Source organism: Engraulis encrasicolus, chromosome 6, assembly GCF_034702125.1.
Source record: "Engraulis encrasicolus isolate BLACKSEA-1 chromosome 6, IST_EnEncr_1.0, whole genome shotgun sequence".
In the NCBI taxonomy this organism is placed as follows: domain Eukaryota; kingdom Metazoa; phylum Chordata; class Actinopteri; order Clupeiformes; family Engraulidae; genus Engraulis; species Engraulis encrasicolus.
The window spans coordinates 15,141,396-15,148,895 of record NC_085862.1 but is presented as its reverse complement, the minus strand read 5'-3'; the positions used below and the strand labels follow the sequence as shown (position 1 = coordinate 15,148,895).

Below are 7,500 nucleotides of genomic sequence, written 5' to 3'. Positions count from 1 at the left end.
AAGCATGCGATAACTTATTGTGGCAAAAACGTTATTGTATGATATATTGACTTATTGAATATTGTGACAGCCCTAGTCATTAGCTTGCCTGATTTTCATAGACTTCAGATCACTATCGCAATTCTGGTCTGACCAGGACTATAACGATTAGCATTTCCATACAGGAAGAACTTTGTTTCCATGGCCTGGTTAACACGCCTCCCTCGGCTTGCTACTGGTTGAGGGATGTGCCAAAGTTTAAACCAAACATTTCTTAGCCCAATAGAACGTCTCTGCTTAAACCATGTCACTGCCTTGAACTTGCCTTTACCCGGGACGGTAGGAAATGCTCAGTTGATTAGTTCCAGACAAAGTGGGTGGAGTTCCCGCTGTAGCGGGATTGAGCAAGCTCTTGGCCCTACTGTGTGTAGCTGAGCAGAAGGAGTTGCGTCACCAGTAGGGCGGAGCCCTGCTAGTCATTAGCTACCTCTCGACCCGGGTTCGAGTTATTATCAAGACCCTCTCAGGGGGGCGCTGTGGCGCAGCACACTAAGCCTCCCACATAGGGCTTGGGTCATTTCCCAATCCCACCCCAAATCTCTCTCCCACTGGTCTCCATCCCACCTCCACCCCTCGACCCCTACCCCATCTCTCTCTATTTCTTGTGTCCATCGTCACTGCCCTATAGAGGGGTGATTCTCACGAAGCTAAAAAAAAACAATGTCCAAGAGGTTTTAATGGTGAAATATGACATGGATTCTTTTAATGGTATTACATTACTGTAGAGCAAGACGTGTACTTTCTGGCACACTAGTTCATTTTTAAAAATATTATTTTTATTTTCCACTTTTTATGCATTTTATGGGCAAATTCTCATTACCGAAATGTGTCCCAGCCAAAATTTCTGGTCTTTGAATAAGGGTAAAACATACTAAAAAGTACAAAAATACGTAAATAACACTGCAAGTGTGTTGGTTTAGGTCCGAAGTTTCACTAAGTGTTCCTTGTTGGCAATTTAAATAATGAACACTGATGAATATCTCAAGAAAAGGTTGTGTCCCCAAGTATTTCTTCTCATTACCGCAATATATTTCAGAACTACAATTAAAAGCTTTCAGAATTTCAATATGAGCTGAAACTACCTACAATTCATCTGTACTAACAGGAGATTCATGATGGCTACATGACTAGTCAGCCTTATTGATTGTGCCTGTAAAATGTCATGATTTGTCTCAAAAATATGCTAACACGACAAAATTGGCTCTCATTACCGAAATTAGTCAATATATCAAATTGAAAAAGATTTTTTCATTTTAAATTTGCTTGGTAATAGGGTATACCTTTTTAGAATTCAACAAAGGCCGTAAATTAGCTAAGTCACAATAATTGAAGTTACAGTCAGCATTATTGTGCTGAGCCATCTCATTACCGCAATGCACATTCTCATTACCGCAATGTTTAAAGTACCTTTCGGTAATGAGGATTCTCAATTTCTCAAGTCTATGTGCAAAAAAATAATAATAAAAAAATAAAATTTCCCCAGAAATTGGCAGATTTTTTGCTTCCTGTGTTTGGTTGTCATACCCTCATTTATAGTGAGGTTGAGTATTGATCCTTTTTTACTAACATAACTTCCTTCCAAAATCTTTTTTTTTGGATCAAATTTAATCATTGTTAAAGGGTGGCACAAAAGGCTTGGCATTTGAAATAGCAGTGAATGGGCCTTTTTAGCGAATTCGGTGAGAAGTAGTTTAGAGATTATTTTAATCAAAACTAAGAAGAGGCATTTGGAGGAATGCTTTAGTTGCCTTTACACTTTCCCAGATTAGAAAATCCTCATGCATGTTGTTTTCAGCCGTTGGGAAACTCCAACTCCCATTGTCATTGTGACCCAGCACTCCACAGCACACATGTGAACACTGCACACAACAGAATGGCATTTATGCCTCACCCACCTCATCCGCATTTATGCCTCATCCCCAATGGCGCCCGAATGGGAGCAGTGCAGCGGGACGGTACCATGCTCAGGGTACCTCAGTCATGGAGGAGGATGGGGGAGAGCACTGGTTAATTAATCCCTCCACCAACCTGGTGGGTCAGAATCGGGAGTCTGATGCCCTAACCCATGACTGCCATTGATGTGCAATGTGCAACTCAATCAGTTAGTGGTATTCAGTGATATTTCATAACATCGTTCATCTTGAATTCTGCCTTTGGTCCGGACAATATTGAGGTGAAATAAACAACGTGCTGAGGAAGAAAATGTTTTTTTCAATGTTATTCCCATGTACTGTACCGAAAATGTACCGAACTGTGACCCTACAACCTAGGTGTACCGAACCTGTATACCATTACACCCCAATCTGAGACATTTGACATCTCACATCATCTTTTCAGTAGGCTAAATGGTACAAGCACCATATATAAAACATGAATAATATATCTTCAAGAAATGTCTAGACTATATGGTTGTAGCTCTGGTGAGCAAATGATAAACAGAAATGCCCTTTGTCTTGATAAAGATTTGCAACGTCTCTAGCTTTCCACTTATTTCACAACAATCCTCTGAGAATGACTCATCACAATTAAGCTGAATAAAATGAAAGGAAGGAGATAAAATAGCTTCAAGACATTATATTGTCCTCCCAATGATGCAGGGTTCCTTCTGTAGTCCAGTAGCTGTATCTACTCTTTTCTAAGCTACTCTAGTGATCTCCTGTTCCTTCTACCTACTTCCTGGTTGCCGGCGCGCGCCGAGTCAGAAAAAAATGTCCAGTGCACGACTTCGCACTGCGACACAATTTTCCAGCTCATGACAGATTTTGATATCTGGTCCACTATGGATTTTTGGCTGGAGAGGTCAGTAGTGAGTTGTGATGTCATATTCAGGGTGGGGATGAGGATTGGGGGATGTAGGTATGCTTCACTGGGGTCATCAGGTGGCTACCCTCTGGTGTTTTGATGATGGACCCACTATAACTTCAGAGTGCCCATTGGCAAAGCCTGGCATTTCAGGTGTGCACCCCTTGGCCTTCGCCCCTTATACTATGATGTTACTTTGGTGCCCAGGAGGGGCCTCGCCTCTTCACCTACTGCTGGGGTGGGGAACCTTATTCATTCGAGGGGCCACTTCAAATTCATCTGAGGGCCGTAAAAGTTCTCCGTACTAAGAACACAACCAGGATTTCCCCGCACTTGAGGCCTATATTGGAGGCAGCCACCTTTAAAACAGACCCCATCCTCTCTAGTTCCCCTGAACTAGTTCCACTCGAGACAGGTTCCCCACCCCTGACCTACTGTATAACCACCGGAATACTTGGTCTGCTCCCCCTTAGAGGGCTTTTATGGTCTTTAGCTGGTTTTTGTCTTGAATCCCAATATCATTCAGTAGCTTAATGAATGGTTTTATATAGAATATTTTTATCATCTTATTAGGTGTCATCATAATTTACTAATATTTGGCTTTAGTTCAATTTATTTCTCCTTATTCTCATTACCGAAAACTTATTCTCATTACCGAAACATCCCCCTCATTACCGAAATGAGCACTTGATTGTTTAAAAAAGTGCTAAAGGAAAACTGTATTCTTATATATTTTTTACGAACACCGTACCTTTGTATGTTTCTTTCACTTCAGCATATTTTTTGACCGAAATTATAGGTTTTCACTGATATATTCTAAAATTAAAGTGGAAAACAAATGATCCCATTGCGGTAATGAGATAAAATGGTAAAATTCTTAAACTAAAATAATAAGAAAATAAACTTTTTTGAGTGTTTTACGTAGCCCCTAGTACAACTATCAATATTCAATGAACAAAACTGCAAGAACAATTAAGTTTCCTAATAAATTTCATGAAAGAAAAAAATTGCGGTAATGAGCATTTTAGCAGACATGGACTTATAAAACGTTAAAAAATGTGTTTTAAATAGTTGTCAGGTAAGTTGATATTATTGTGCTTAGTAACTGTACACTTTGATGTGACAGATTCAAAAAGAAATTCAATCAAAAAAGTCTTTTGAATAAATGGTTGTCAAAACACGTTTGTTGCGCGTTTCGTGAGAATCACCCAGAGGCAGTTGCACTCGGAGGGTCAATCGCAGCCTCAAAATGAATGGCAGTGAATGAGAAGCCAGCGCACTGGAGGGTAAACTCTGCTTTTTTAGACTTTTAATCGTCGGGAGCACTTTCATTCAAAGTCCACTGCCTACATTGTGAATCCATGGAAACGACTATAAAGTACCATAGCAGAACCATATCTATGTCCGAACGACCACAAGCAGTTGTAGAATCCACAGTCCCCCCACCAACACTAAGCTGTCAGACTGAGTGTTGGTGGGGGGATTGTGGATTCTACAACTGCTCGTGGTCACGTATTCCACGGTGTTTGGTGTTGATGTAATTTGTAGAGCCAGAAAAGAGCTTTCGAACAACATCAAAAACATGTCTTTGGGACTTAAATAGACAGACATAATCAAGAATGAATAGTTCTCTACTTTCTTAAAAATATCTCAGAGTGACGGAGGTGTGCCTGCACAGTTCGTCCCAGTTGGGGCGCGAACCTGCCACCTTGTCAACTACATCGGTTCGGCAATGGGAGTCACAGTACGAGCACGCTGAGCTAATGGGCCGGTTCGATAGCACAGCGCTACTGCATTGTATTGAGCTTTGGGAGGGAGGTTTTACTGACGATCCACGGCGAACTCTGCTAGTTGGCCTCGGTTACATCAGTCCGTTTCTCCCATATTCATGGAAATGCAGTTCTGGGGTTCTACCTTGCCACTAAAAAGGCACACTACGTTTAAAAAAAAAAATCTGTGTCGGTAGGGACTCAAAAGTGTCTGGACTACTGTCAATAGTTTGACGAGGTAAGTCCACTGTAGTCCACTGCATGTCAATTCTAGCCTGTCAAAGTTCTGGCCTGCATGTCAGTGATCTCACTACATATGGCATAGGTTATTGATGCCTGATGTTGCATTGTGCAACATTGGCCCTGCCGCCTGGAGCTGGGTCAAAGACGAAACAGGGTTTTCAGGACTCCAAAAAATAAAACTGTTCCCTGACACCGTTTTTCAACTTTTTTGGGTACATTGGAGTGTAGAGTGATTAAGTTTATTATTTTCTGTTCAGAAAATAGTAAGGAACATGCATTTTTACCACATTTTTACCCATAAAATGTCATTCAGTGTAATACGGTGTTAAACAGTTGATAATGCAAAAAACATATAGATGACGTTAAAAACCTGAAATAAGCTACATAACATATAAAGGGCTATGTTTAAGGTCTTCATCAAACTAGGGATGTTAACCGGTAACCGGTTAACCGATAGTCGACCGGATCAACTTTAACCGGTTAAAATTTTCTGCCACCGGTTAACCGGTTGTAATAATAATAATAATTATAATGATAATTTCCTCCCAAAAAGCCCCCAAAAAACGATAATTTTGAGGTTTTAGTACGATAATTCAGCATTTTCCATCTGGCAACAGTGGCTGGACATGGCAGGTCCTGTCTGCACAGCAAAAAAAAAAGGCTTATGTGAAAAAAAAAATGAAAAAAAAACAGTGCTGTGCATATCAGGCACGCGAACGTTGTATAATTTAAGATTACCGGTTAACCGGTTAACCACCGGTTAATGAGTCTCAGTAGCCGGTTAAGAGTTTTTTCAATTTTCGCCATCCCTACATCAAACCTAAAAAATTCTAGTAAAAGGCATTTGCAAATAGTTTTTGCAGTGTTTGTAGTCCTTCACCGAGTGCATTTCACCCATTTGGCTTTAAGAAGTTTTTCCACGGAAGAGAAAATCAGTTTAAAATACACAATTATTCATTTGTTGTATGCCCCCGCATGTGTTGTGCTAAACAAATAAGTTTCGTAAGAATTTGACTTTATTTTCACATAAAAATGTGCATTTCACTGAATGACCACAACTATTACACTGAATGATGCCTTGGCAGAAAAGCCTATATAAACAGCTACTTTTCATTGCTATCATATATTGCTACCATCATACTACAGTACTCAACGTCCTGAATGAGTGACAACAGAAATAGATGTTGTCAAATAATTGGTATTTTACTTAATATTGGGGCATTAAAACGTGTTTTGAAGAACTTCCAAGATCACAAGCTTAGAGGTAGGCTACTACTTAGGCCTAAAACAATAAAAAAGAAAATGTTGTCTGTTAACCTGCATATTTCGGGGATCTCGATTAGGGTGTTCTGATAATTCATGTACAACTTCCAAAATACCAGAATCTACCCAGTAATATGGTTGCTGCATGGTAATAACAAGGTTGTAATGGAAATAACAATAAAAGTCATAATTTCAAGTAGTATCATGATATTATTGTATCTTATAGTAATATTGCAACTTATATTGCTGTTTTGATTCTTAATATACAACTATGAACTGATTACACTGAATGAAGTGGCCCTTACACTGCATGTCACTGAATGACATATCTTACACTGAAGGACGACCATATATTTTTCACCTTATTTTTACCTTTTACAAGCACACAGTTAGTCACCTACATGAAACAATGACTTTGACCCACAATGTTTACTATGTCTATTCAGAAAATATGCTTGTTTGGATGAATATCTGAGTATAAAAGTATTTTTTGACATTTCACTGAATGACATCTGATTTTGTGGACACTGTTACCACAAGATAAAATTACAGAATTTTCGACTATTGGAGAACAAGACTCTCCCTTTGCATCATCACTTAAGGGGTCCCTAGGGGTCCTTTTGATGATGTCACATATTGTTGCGTGACTATCACTTTTTATTTTGACTTAAAAGCACCATGTTGATCTTATTACACTGAATGATATCTAAGGAATTGAAAATCCGGACAAAAGTCCCCAGATGATTTGAATATCAAAACAAAATGGTAATGAAACGTGCTTTTAATACAATAACAAGAACACTTCTAGAATTATGCCCAGAGAGTGAAAAAATAATTTTGTTCGTCATTTTGCATAATTATTCAAGGATGTATTGATGATTTTTAAGTTAGGACCTTTACACTGAATGACATTTTTGCACTTTATGAGATAATTTCACACATAAATTGACAAATATTTTTCTTTAAATGTTACTGGAATGACAAACCAGACTATGCTGTTTATCAGCATAACATTCAAAATTCATTAATTTACTTTTTTGATAGTTAAATGAGTGCGGAACAAAAAAAATGCACGTCTCGTCTTTGACCCAGCTGCATTACGCAACATTCAGGCTCATGAGATTTGAGACAAAAAATTCTGTTTGTTTGAGATGAATGAACACATTCTAATGAAAGATGAGGGTCTTTGAGTTTAAATGCAACTTAGTGCATATTTTTATGTGCTTCAGAAACTGAGATACTTAGGTCTGAGGGCAGCTTTTTTAAAAAGGGATCAGGCATTCAGCACCCTTATTTTGCAGGTGCCTTAGGGTTAAAACATGTAGCAAAACAACAGGAAAACAGATCACATTGTGTTTGTGCCATATGTCCAATCAAGGCGTGT

General features: G+C 38.9%; 1 protein-coding gene across 1 annotated transcript in view; it reads right to left on the bottom strand.

Annotated features, from left to right (window-relative positions):
- The window catches only part of dph5 (diphthamide biosynthesis 5), a 20,943-nt gene that overhangs the window by 12,623 nt on the left and 820 nt on the right, over positions 1-7,500 (bottom strand). The gene's annotated exons all lie outside the window — the stretch shown is intronic.